This window comes from Pinus tabuliformis, chromosome 3_1 (assembly GCF_031772625.1).
Source record: "Pinus tabuliformis cultivar Carrire ecotype Pingquan chromosome 3_1, CPIR1, whole genome shotgun sequence".
Taxonomy (NCBI): Eukaryota; Viridiplantae; Streptophyta; class Pinopsida; order Pinales; family Pinaceae; genus Pinus; species Pinus tabuliformis.
In genome coordinates this window covers 924,567,211-924,580,160 of record NC_142301.1, presented here as the reverse complement: position 1 = coordinate 924,580,160, position 12,950 = coordinate 924,567,211, and positions in this window count along the sequence as shown.

Below are 12,950 nucleotides of genomic sequence, written 5' to 3'. Positions count from 1 at the left end.
GAGAAGCTGGATCAATACCAAATGGCATCCAAAGGGGCACCTCTCTTTGCATCTAGGAGCCAAGGGCTTCTTCACAGCAGTTTTCAACTGTTTGGAAGACTGCAACAGGATTCTGGATGGGGGCCCGTATTTTTTCAACTCCGCCGGGTTATTCCTAAAAGGCTGGGTCGAAAGATTCAACCCAGACAAGGAGGATCTGAGTTGTGCGCCAGTGTGGATAAAGCTTTATTCACTACCATGGGAATACTGGGAAGAAAAGTCTCTACAAGAAATCGGGAACTCTATTGGCGAGTTTGTAAAGATTGCAGAAGAAACAAAGCTATGCAGATATACATCCTATGCTCGGATCTGCGTCTATATGGATCTCAAGCAACCGCTGCCAGACACGGTAAGTTTCTTTCATGAAGACTCTGAGTGGATTCAAGTTATAGACTATGAACATGTGCCCTTCAGATGCAGGAAATGCCATGAAATAGGGCATCTCTATAGAGATTGTCCTCAAAATAAGATACCCTCTTCCCAAGAAAGTTCTGACAATCAAACAACAGATGGATTCACCAAAGTAACAAATCGAAGGAGAGGGAACAAGAAAGCAACAGGAAATCCCAAGGTTAATCTAGTCAATAAGGCAATACCCTCAACGAGCAATAGTTTTGAAATACTGGACAAGGACGAGGAGCAAGATCCGGCGAAGGAAAAGGCGCAAGACAAAGAGGCCCATCAAGAACAACCAGGTGAGACATCAGGGCAAGAAGGAAAGAAAACCCAAAAGCAAGTAAACTTGATTTACCCAGCCAAAACCCTGCCAGGACATTCTCAAGGAATGGAAGTTGAGTACTCGCTGTCAAACAAGAAATCTTCACATGAGCGAGAGGATTCCTCTCAAGCACCTCAAAATATGGAAGAAGATCCGGAACCCCTAGACATAGGGGAACTGGACATTCTAGGTTTGGAACAAGCATGCAAGACAGGGAATTTTGAAAAAATCCCAGAAAGGCAAGTGGATAACCTAGTTGAAGTTCTGAACAGAGCACAGAAGAAATACTCGCTAGGAGTCCAAATAGGAAGTCCATGGGATGGTAAATTCATCACTAAGGACAATAAGAAGAGAGGCAGAAAATCTACCTTGGAAAGAACTATCAAGATTGGAGAGATATTAGTAGAGTCAGGGAGGTACGCCAAACTGACCAAGTATTTCAACCCAAACCCCCACCCCTCTCAATGAAGTTGATATCATGGAATATCAGAGGCCTAAATGGCCCGCGGAAAGGCAGATTACTAAAAAATATGCTGATGCAAGAAAAACCAAGTATTCTATTTTTGCAGGAGACGAAATGCAGCTCAACAATTTTGGAAAAGATAGCAGCAAAAGCTTGGCCAAGAGGGCTAGTTACAGCTGTTGATGCTCAAGGAGCCTCGGGAGGACTGGAAATCCTTTGGGATGCACGGGCTATTCAACTCAACAATATACAAGCTAACAAGAGTTTTATTCAGGCAACTTTTCACCTCTCAGGTACTAATACCCATGGAATGATAACTAATGTCTATTTTCCTCAGGATACTGCCCAAAAAGCTCAAATCCTGAATATATTGTCAGAGCTCAATAAGGACAGGCCGTTCCCATTGTGGATCTCTGGAGGAGATTTCAATATGATAGCCAGCATGGAAGAAAAACAAGGAGGCAGAAGCAAAGCAAACAGTGATGGCAATCTACTAAAAAACTTCATTAATAATAACTGGCTGATAGATATTCCCACAAGCAATGGCCTCTTCACTTGGACAAACAAAAGGGAAGGTTTGCAGCAGATTGCCTCGCGTCTTGATAGATTCCTCATCTCAGATAATGCAACCCACGTAGGAGGGGATTTCACAGCATCTATTCTCCCTTTCTCAGGATCGGATCACTGGCCGATAGAACTACAATGGAACAGACCAGGTAACAATCTCAAACGCCCCTTTCGGTTTGAAGAATTTTGGTTATCTCACCCAGAATTTGAGGAGCTTGTCAAGTCGACCTGGATCAACTTCATTCCAGCTGAAGGCACTAAAATCTCTAAGTTCCAGCAAAAACTCAAGCATCTAAAAGGGGCTATCAAGAAGTGGAATCACAACACGTTTGGAAACATCTTTAAAGCCCAAGCCATGCTCAGCGCAGAGATGAAACGCATCCAGCAAACCATTATCACTGCTGGGCGCACGGAGGAACTCACCAAACAAGAACAAGACATAGAATAAAATTTTTTAGAAAGAGACAAACAGGAGGAGACATTATGGAGGCAGAAATCAAGAATCAGATGGCTAAAAAGTGGAGAAAAGAATACAAATTTTTTTCACAAAACTACTGTACAACGCAGAATGATAAACTACATCACGCACATTAAGAATGAACAGGGGGAAAAAATCGAAATCCATGCTGACATCGAAGGGGAATTCATCAACTACTTCAAGAAAGCTCACCAGGAACCCAACATCAACAGAATGCCGGCCATCAACAAGCTTCTAAAGAACATTCCCAGGATAATAACAGAGGAGCATAATAGTCTTCTCATCAAGCCTATCAGCTTACAGGAAGTTGAAGAGGCAGTTCATCAAATGAAGGAGGGGAAAGCGCCAGGTCCAGATGGCTTTACATCGAATTTTTTTCATAAATTCTGGGACCTGATAAAGAATGAGGTATGGCAAGTTGTGGAGGAATCTAGAGCACTCAGATGGATGTATCCAGGCTTAAACGCTACCTTCATAGCCTTAATTCCAAAAGGGGAGGACTCTAACACCCCTGACAAATACAGACCTATTGCACTATGTAATATTATCTACAAAATCACTTCAAAAGTAATAGCAACAAGATTAAAGCCGCTTCTCCCTCTCATCATCTCGCCCGAACAATCAGGATATGTGGAGGGTCAATAGATAACGGATGGGATTATCTTAACTCATGAGATAATCCACTCCCTAAAGCAGACCAAAAAGCCAGGTATGTTGCTTAAGCGTGATCTATCCAAAGTTTTTGACAGTCTCAGTTGGGTTTACATTCAAAAAATTCTTATTGCCTTCGGTTTTGCACACTCATGGGTCAGATGGATTTTTAACCTTTTATCTTCAGCTTTCTTCTCTGTGTTAATTAATGGCATTCCTTCGGCTACTTACCGTCCCTCTAGAGGGATTAGGCAAGGAGACCCCTTGTCTCCCTTTCTCTTTGTAATCATGGCTGAAGGATTGGGCAGAACCATCACTGCAGCTAGGCTTGATAGGCAATTAAGAGGTCTTTCCTTCAATAACTCCCCTGCCTTCTCCCACCAGCAATTTGTAGATGATAATATGCTTTTTGGCCATCCTTCAGTGCAGGAAGCTCGCCTCCTCAAATCCATTCTGTCTACTTTCTCTGATGCTTCTGGTGCCCTCATCAATCGAATCAAATCCCAAATCTTTTTCTTTAATACTCCTGTTCCCACCCAGAGAGCCATTGGTCGAATTCTAGGCTTCACTTGTGCATCTCTTCCCTCCAAATATCTCGGTGCCCCTCTTATGGCCTCAGCCCTTAAACACTCTTCCTGGAAGCAAATGTTGGAAAAATTAGAGTCTTGACTATTCCTCTGGACTAATTGAGCTCTGAACATGGCAAGCAGAATCGTTCTTATCAAGGCAGTCCTTCACTCTATGCCCCTCTACCTTTTCTCCATCCTGGCTACCCCTAAATGGGTTCTCAAAGAAATCAAGAACCTCCAACGCAACTTTTTGTGGGGAGGCTCGTGCCAAAATCGGAAATGGGCTTTAATTAAATGGGAAAAAGTGTGTCTCCCTAAGAAAGCAGGAGGTATTGGTCTGAGAGACCCTGAGAACAACAATAAGGCAATGGGTGCCAAAATATGGTGGAGATGGCTTGCCCATCCTTATACTCCATGGGCCTCCCTTTGGACAGCTAAATATGCAAGCAACTGCCCCATGGAAGAAAGAATACGCATGACAGAGATAAGCATGGGATCGGCAATCTGGAATTCAGCCACACAACACAGAAGTCTCATACAAGAACATAGTTTTTGGGAAATCAAAAATGGAACCACAGCTCGCTTTTGGGAGGACTCCTGGCAGCAACTACCAAAAATAAGAGACATACTCCAAGATCTTCCAATTGCTGAGCGGGAGGTAAATGAATTAGCCAAAGTCAATCAGTTTTGGAACACAGCTACAACTCAAGATTTTAGGCAATGGAAGAACGCAAATCAAATTCTTCCAAACAACCCTACTCAAACTCAGCATCTTCTCGAGACAGAATTACAAAAGAGGCAAATCAGGGTATCAGAAGGAAGGGACACTTTAAGATGGGGCTATGGAGAGAAAGGAATTTTTTCTACAAAGGAAGCGTACAACATCATCATCCAAGGGCAGATAAACAAAGATCCCTTATGGGAAAAAATCTGGCACACTTCCAATTGGCCGAAAGTCTCTACATTTCTATGGCTTCTCTGTCACAACAGAATTCTAACGTGGGATAATCTCAGGAAACGAAGCTTCGCTGGACCATCCATTTGTCACATGTGCAAGCAAGAGGAAGAAACAACCCTTCATCTTATGCAAACTTGTCAAATAGGAAGGAAACTCTGGGAGAGGGTTGCTTTCCGATGCCAAAAAGAGGGAAGAGTGTAAGGAGACCTTAAAATCACCATCCGCAATTGGAGTCAAAAGCCTTTTCAAAGCAACCTCCTCAATACATTGTGGCACCTTATACCTGGCTTACTGATGTGGAATATATGGAAAGAGCGTAACAGAAGAATATTCAAAGATCAAACTATGCCGCTAGAAAAATCTGGAACAAATTCCATCAAAACATCATGGAGACTCTTTCAATCAGACAGTGGCATTCAGAAGATCTTCCCACTCTTCCTCAGGAAAAAACAATATGGGACAATTGGAGGCTGCAGATAAACCATAGCTCAATTGTCAACAATCAACCCAATATGCAAAATCAGGAAGCAAGCACCTGGACTCCACTGCCCTTAGACATGCTCCAGCTCAACTTTGATGGAGCCTCTAAAGGAAATACAGGGAAAGCAGGATACAGAGGGGTTTTCAGAAACCACAAGGCAATCCTCAATGCATCTTTATGGGCTCGATAGGATGGGACACCAACAACTCAGCAGAATTGCAGGGACTATGGCGCGGTCTCAAATTAGCACATGAAAGAAATCTCTTCCCTCTCATTATAGAGGGAGATTCGCAGATCATAATCAGAATGATGACAAAGCTGCAACATGGCTCGCCCATTCACAAGGTAAGCAACAACTGGAGAATGGTCCAGAGGCTGGAGCTAATAAATCACTGGCTTTCCCAGCACCAAGCAATCGCATTCAAACACACCAGAAGGGAAGGAAATAAGCTCGCGGATCTTCTTGCCAACATTGGAGTGGATGCTAAGGAGGGCTACTTTGAAGGTGCTATTGCCAGCTTAGATTCCAGGGACCAAATTGCCCAAATCCAGGAAATTGTTACTCAGGACCAGACTCAGATAAAGCACATGCACCCGGATGCGGGTGTTCATATCGGTCATCAATGAGTATGCATGCCGTGCCGACGCCTGGCCTGACGGATGGCAGGAGCAAGATCATCCGGGTACGCAGCAGCGGTGGTGGTTTAAGGTATAAAGCAGGTGAATTCAAGAAGGGTCAGTCTCGAAGTGATATGGACTTCAATGCAGGCATGGTCTCTCTGTCCTCGATTTCGCCGGGCATTATGGATCGGCTCAATTTCTCGGAGGCAATTAATGATCCTGTTCTATATGAAGCTCAGCCGCTTCAATCTCCTTGTCTCATCTTCCCTGTGGACTTAATCGTTTGGCTCTGTTATCTCCTCAGCAGCACGCCTGCCATTTCAGGTTTCCTCCGCCTCAATTGCCCTCTCAAGTCGCTGGTTTCTGCTTCAATGCCTCGCAGTCGAGGTATTCCGCGTCGGGGGGGTCGGTCTGGAATCAGGGCCAGCCCTTCCCACTCTGCTCCCCAGCAAGTTTCCCCAATTGCCTCAGTCCCTCCCGCTTCTCCGCTTTCAGACCAAGAGGGGATCATTCCGAACAACTCTTATCATTCCTCTAGATTTGTCTTCCATAGCCAGCTCAATAGGCCGGTGGTGACTGTGAATTTCACAGTTTTTGTCTCAGAGGAGGAAAGGAACCAAGTCAGCCCGACCCCTCCTGCTTCCTCAAATTCGCAGGACGACAGCATTCTTCTTGGGGACATGACGGGGCGGGTGTTTCATGTTGAGCGCTGGAATGAGGATGCCACTGCACAGGGAATGCCTCAGCAGCAAGACCCAGCTATGGAGGATGACATTGTTCGCGACCATTCTCAAAGACCATCTGGCCGTTTACATTTGGTCACGGATTCTGGGGGAGCGCCGCTTCTGAATGAAGATGGGTATGTCACGTGGGTCGCCTCTCCAAGCCCGGCGAAGGAAGAGATGCAAGCATCTCCAGGCCAGGCGGAATAATCTCCACTGGGTGCACCTGCTTTGTTCTTTTTGTGCCTGTGTTCCGGTGTCCTTGATATGGCAGCTAGTCTCTTGGTCGGTTTCAGTCTCATGTTTCAGGTAGTTATGTCAGTTACCACTGATTTCAACTTTGTTTTAAAGGCAGATATGCCAGATGCTACTGTGTTTTTTGAAGTCACTGATGGGCTTGATAAATGTAATCTGGGCAAATTTTGTCAGTTGGTCAAGGACCAAACTCAAATTTCCAAGGTCTGCATTGTAAATCCGGCTGAAAGGATAAACTGTATGGTCTCTGTTTTTTTGGACGGGGAATGGCCTTGGCCTCCTCTGAGGCTCTGACCTCATTGTACATATTTTTACTTTTTTAATAGACTTAGTGTTTACAGAGAAAAAAAAAACAATAATAAAAAATGATTCATAAAATATTAAATTAAAAACATAATTAAAACATACCATTTAAAAAAACAATAAAAATCAGAAACAGAAAAAATAAAAATTAAAACAATTAAATTATAAAAAAACCATTAAAAAAAAAAACATAACAAAATAAAAGAATAATAAAAAATAAAATAAAACAAAAAATATTAAAAATAAATTAAAAATAAAAAACATTAAAATAAGAAAAAAAACATTAAAAAAAATAAAAATAAAAATAAAACAAAAAAATTATAAAAAACATTTAAAAAATAAAAAATAAAAAGACATTAATAAAATAAATTTTAATATATATATATATATATATATATATATATATATATATATATATATATATATAATAAATAAATAAATAAACATTATAAAAAATATTAAAAAAACAATTCAACAAATTTAAAAAATGATACGGGTTTGAGGGCCTGTATTTTCATTTTTATTTTATTTTTTTGTAAGCTTGGCAGGACTACAATATATCACCTAATTTGGGCGTAAAATTGAACCAGTGACTTCATATCAAGGAGTGTCTCAATAGAGCACCGGATCATCGTCTATGCAATACCCATAGACTTTCTTTTAATTTTTTAAAAATATTCTTTATAATTGTTTTTTAAAATATTTTTTAATTTTTAATTTTTAATTTTTTTAATTTAATTTATTTTTAATGTTATTTTCATTTTTCCTTATTTATTTAAATATTTTTTTTAATGTATTTTTAGGTGGTTTAATGTTATTTATTTATTTTTATTATTATTATTTTTTTTTTAAGTTTTTTAAGCTTTTTATTTTAATGATTTATTTTAAATGTGTTTTCTAATATATTATTTATTTATTTTAATGTGTGTTTTTGTTTTGTTTCGTTTTTGTTTTTGTTAATTGTACAATAAAGTATTATTTATTTATTTGTTTTGTTAATTTTTTTCTTTTAATTATGTTTTTTTGAATTTTATTTATTTATTTAATTTTTATCTTAATTTATTTATTTATTATTATTATTAATTTTATTTTTTTTGATTTTTTTTGTCATTTTTATATATTTGATCTTTTTTGGTCATTTTTTATTTAATTTTTTTATAATATATATTTTTATTTACTTTTTGTTATTTCTTTTTTTAACTTTTATGTATTTTTTGTTTTGTGTTTTTTTTTTTGCAAATTTTTGTTTTCAATTTTCTTTTAAATTTTAAGGTTTGTCGGAGTCATGATATTTTCTCTTTTACACATTATTTAAAAATGTTGAAAATTTATCCTATGTTATTTCAACATCAACACTTTTTGTTTTCGAGGTGTTTTTTGCACAAAAAAATTGGTTTTCAATATCATTTTAAAAAATGTTGAAAATTTATGCGAGAAAAAGAAAATGTTATTCCAACATCAACAATTTTTGTTTCATGCTGTGTTTTCATGTTCTTTTTGAGTTTTTTGGCTAGAGTTCTCATTTTGAGTTTAAAGTTCCCTTTTGATAGTTTACATTGTTTAATGCAATAAGCATTGAGAAGGGTAAAGCTTGGTGCTTGGGAAAAAGGAATTTAGGAGGAAGCTTTGTTGAAATGATGAGGAAGATACATCTTGCTAGAGTTTTTGGATCATTCGAAAGATCATATCTGTGGCCTTTTTGTAAACGAAATGTAAAACTCAAGTTCCATCATTATGGAAAATGATATTAGCATTTAGTTCATTGCAAGGAAGGTAGTGAATTATGAGTTCGTAGGGAGAATGTCTGGTATTTAGAAGGGTGTGTCTCAATAGTTTGAAGCATCATAGAAGGTAGAGAATGATGACTCCATTGAAAGCTTGAGAGTTCTTGAAACATTACCTTACTTTCATGTTTTGGAGTAATTAGATAGAGAGGAAGAAGTGGTTCAAGCATCCAATCAAGAAACCAAGATTTGGGTTGCAAATAGTTTACAGATTGTAGTTGGGTTTCTGGGTGAGTTTTTTTCCTTCATCCAAAAATCCTTTGTTTTATTACACATTTGGATAGTTTGATCTTCAATATGTATGGGTTGATTAATGATGGGTCAAAACATGTGTTCCTTACTAACAAAATATAAAGTTGAAAGAATAAATAACATATTATTGCAAGATTCAGAGTGAGAATGACAAATTGTATTAGTAATAGGTAATTGTAGAAAAAACAAAATACCAAAATTACTAGCAATTCCTTTATTAATGAAAATAATGTTCACTCGCTTCTTCGAGGGGTAAGCTTCAGTTGAACAAAGCTCTAGTTATAATATGCTTCACAAGACATTGCATTACCTTGTTTCTACTTCTTTATATAGTTTCTATCTAATCCCATAGGAAATTTCTAGTGAAAAATATTTTTGGTAGGTGGAACCTTCTAGTAAGCCTTCTTACAATTATTGGTTTCACACTATATTTACTACATGGGACTTTTTTATAGACATGGGCTCAACACATAGCAACATATCTATGTACCTTTGGGGATTAGGGTAGGACCCTAACATGCCCTCCCCTTTACAAAGCAACATTGTCCTCAAGGCTAGAGATGAGGAAATGGTTGAAGGATCTTTACTAGTTCCCGTAAGCATCCTTGGGCTATGAATACTTACATTATATCAGTACCTCTTGTATAGTGCATTGGTGGGTAGGACACTCTCTTTTTTCAATGATGGCATTAGGTTGTGACCCTTCATCTAGTTCTAGAAGGTTCATTTTAATATGGAAATTAAATCCAATCATTTCCTTTAAGTGGGAGACATGAAAGATTGAGTAAATTTTAGAGTGGCTAAGAAGCTTCAATTTGTAAGCTATTAGCCCAATACAGCTGAGGACATTATAGGGGCCCTAAAATTTGGAGAAAGCTTCTAGTGGTGGCTATCTTTGGATAAGGTTTGCTTATAAGGCTATAAATGAAAGAACACCTAATCCCCTTCATTAAAATGGTGTTCTAAATGATGTTGATCATTCCATTACTTCATTCAATTTTGAGCCATGATTTGATTACCCTTAAGAGTTTGGGTAATGTTGAATTGATTTGTGAGGGTTTTTTCTACCTCCTAAATCTTAAAGACACTTGGTATAGGATAATGTTGATGGGCACTTTTTTTCCATAGATAAAATTAAAGGGAACGATTCAAGTGGCACCATGATAAGTTGTATTGTACCACTATTTGGCTAGAGATGACCACTGGCCCCATTTTGGATTGTTTCTATGAAGTAAAGCACAATAAATATGCTTCAAAGCACTTGCTGACAACTTCAATTTCACCATTAGTTTGGTTGTGTTGTACAATGTTAAGATTTAATTGAGTTCACTAGAGATAAAATAACTCCTACTAGAAATTGCTAGTGAGGGTGGGGGCTATAAAGGAAAATAGGGTATTTCATACAAGACAAACACCTTAAGTAACCAATCACACAACTAGATCAAATATCATAACACTAACATTTTTACATCGTTAAAACCCTTTGAGAGGGAAATAGTCCACAACCCCAGCCAATGTGGAAACTTGAGGGAATTTTATTAATGTAAAATAAAATTCACACATAAGAGAGTTTCTCACAATCAATCATAGGAAAAATTACCCTACATGTAGCCTATTTAAATAGAGATCATGGACCAATCATGTTCTAAGCCACAAATCATTTTCCATTAGTTTCAAGGAGAATATGAGCCATCTGAACATTCTATGTATAGAACATATCATGACCACTAGATTACAATACAACTAATGCATGCTTAGAAACACACTTTTAGCGAAAGACACATTATAACAAGTTGAAATTAACTAACTCCAACGTATCTAAGTATCCTAACATCCCCCCTTAAGAATAACTTATGATAGAATTGAAATATTTATAAAGGTGACACAATCAGAGAAGGAAGGAGGAATTGAATCATATTCCCCCTTAATGATAGCTTTCAAAACTCTTAACATAGATCAAAGTTGGGAAAACATTGATTTTGTAAGGGACTTCATGAAAATGTATACAACTTAATCAACTGTCAGGAAAAAGAGCACGTTAAGAACATGATTATGAATGAGCTATCTAATGAACTGCATTTTTTTCTTAATGTGCTTGTTGGATTGATGTTGAACTTGAACTTTAACAAGCTTTATGGCAATCTAATTACCACAATAGAGGGTGGTTGGATATTTTATTGTTAGAATCCAAACTCTAAAAGGATCTACGGAAGCCACAAGGCTCCTTGACTTGCACTAATCATTTCTCAATACTCTACTTCTGCCAAAGAAATATAAATAGCCTATTGTTTCTTACAAGACCACATGATAAGTCTTGAAATAAGACTAAAAACATAACCTAAAATAGACTTCCACTAATCATGGTTTCTATCCCAATTGGAGTAAGTGAAACCAACCAACAATAGAGCTCCCCTTGAACTATAATATGTCCCAAATTCAATTATACCTCAGATATATCGAAGTATATATATATTTTTTTGCTTTCCAATGACTTTAATTGGATTTTTGCATGTGCAAGGTACCAAGATCAATAGAAAAGGAAATAACATGATGAATATGAGTCAAATATAAGAGGCTACCAACTAACTAATGGTACAAAAAGGCATCAACTTTAGGTGTAGTGCAAGTGGCAGTAAGTTTGAATTTAGATTGGAAAGGAGAAGGGGCTAGTTTACAATCTTCCATGTGAAAGTGGCGAAGAAGGTCACATGCATACTTAGATTGGAAAATATAAATTCCTTCCTTGGTTTGAAATACTTGGAGGCCAAGGAAACAATGCAATTAACTTAAGTTTGTCATTTCAAACCTCTTATTAAGGCTTGATTTCACATGGGTTAAAAGGTTAAGGTCACTATTAGTGAGGTTAAGGTCATCAACGTAAAGAACAAGGATTATGAGATGACTTCCTACTTTCTTTAGTATAGGAATAGAGGTTAAATTACATCTAGAAAATCCAATGTGAAGAAGAAAGCTATTAATTTTAGCATACCAAGCTCAAGGAGTTTGTTTAAGACCATAGAGATATTTCTTAAGGTGGAAAACAAGGCTTGAGACACTATGAACATAACCAAAGTTGTTCCTTGTATATTTCTTCTTGTACATCCCCATACAAGAAGGAAAATTTAACATATGTTTTATAGACCTCCCATCCACGTGAGGCAACAAGGGATAGAAGAAGGTGGATGTAATTCATTTTGGTGATAGGGTAAAAGGTTTCATTCGAGTCAATTCCTTCAACTTGAGATAATCCTTGAGCAATTAATTAAGCCTTATGTCTTTGAACACTTCCATTTGATGCATACTTAGTTCTATGCAACCATTTAAATTTGACATGTTTTCTTCCTTTGGGAAGAGGTATAAATTCCTAAGTAGTGTTCACCATTAAGGAACAATATTCTTCATTCATTGGTATATTCCAATCTAGATGACTGGAAGATTTTGTAAATGTTTCTAGATCACGAGTCCCTGAAACTTGATCCAAAAGAGATGAGGCTCGCTAGAACTATGAATGTGTACAACATTGATATGTAGGATCACCAATAAGATCATTAGGCACTTCTCATATTGAACATACTCATCTAGGAAGCTGTGGTGTTGATGTAGGTTCTTGTTTAATGGACTAATTTGAGGGAAGGTGAGTAGGAAAAAGTAGTTTTCCATCCTCACTCTCATCATCTGAAGAAGAAGAATTTAGAATGGTACCAAAAGATGGCATAAACATTGAATCAAGCATGTAGGCTAATATTCTTTCACCAAATTTAACATCTCTTATAATGATTATTTCATTGGAATGAGGTTGAAGAAGTATAACCTTTTACATATTTAGAATATCCAACAAAAATACACTTCTTAATTTTAGGCTATAAGGCTTTCCTTTCTCATCAGGAATGTGAGCCCATACTTCATTATTAAATACATGGAAGTGGATTTCATCTGGTTTAATTTTAGTACATGCTTCTTTTGGTGTTATATATTTTAAATCCTTTGTGGGAGAACAATTTAATATGTAATTTACATAGTTGATGACTTTTGCCCAATAATGAAGACTTAAACCTTTACATTGAAGCATACAATTGGCGCTTTCCTTTA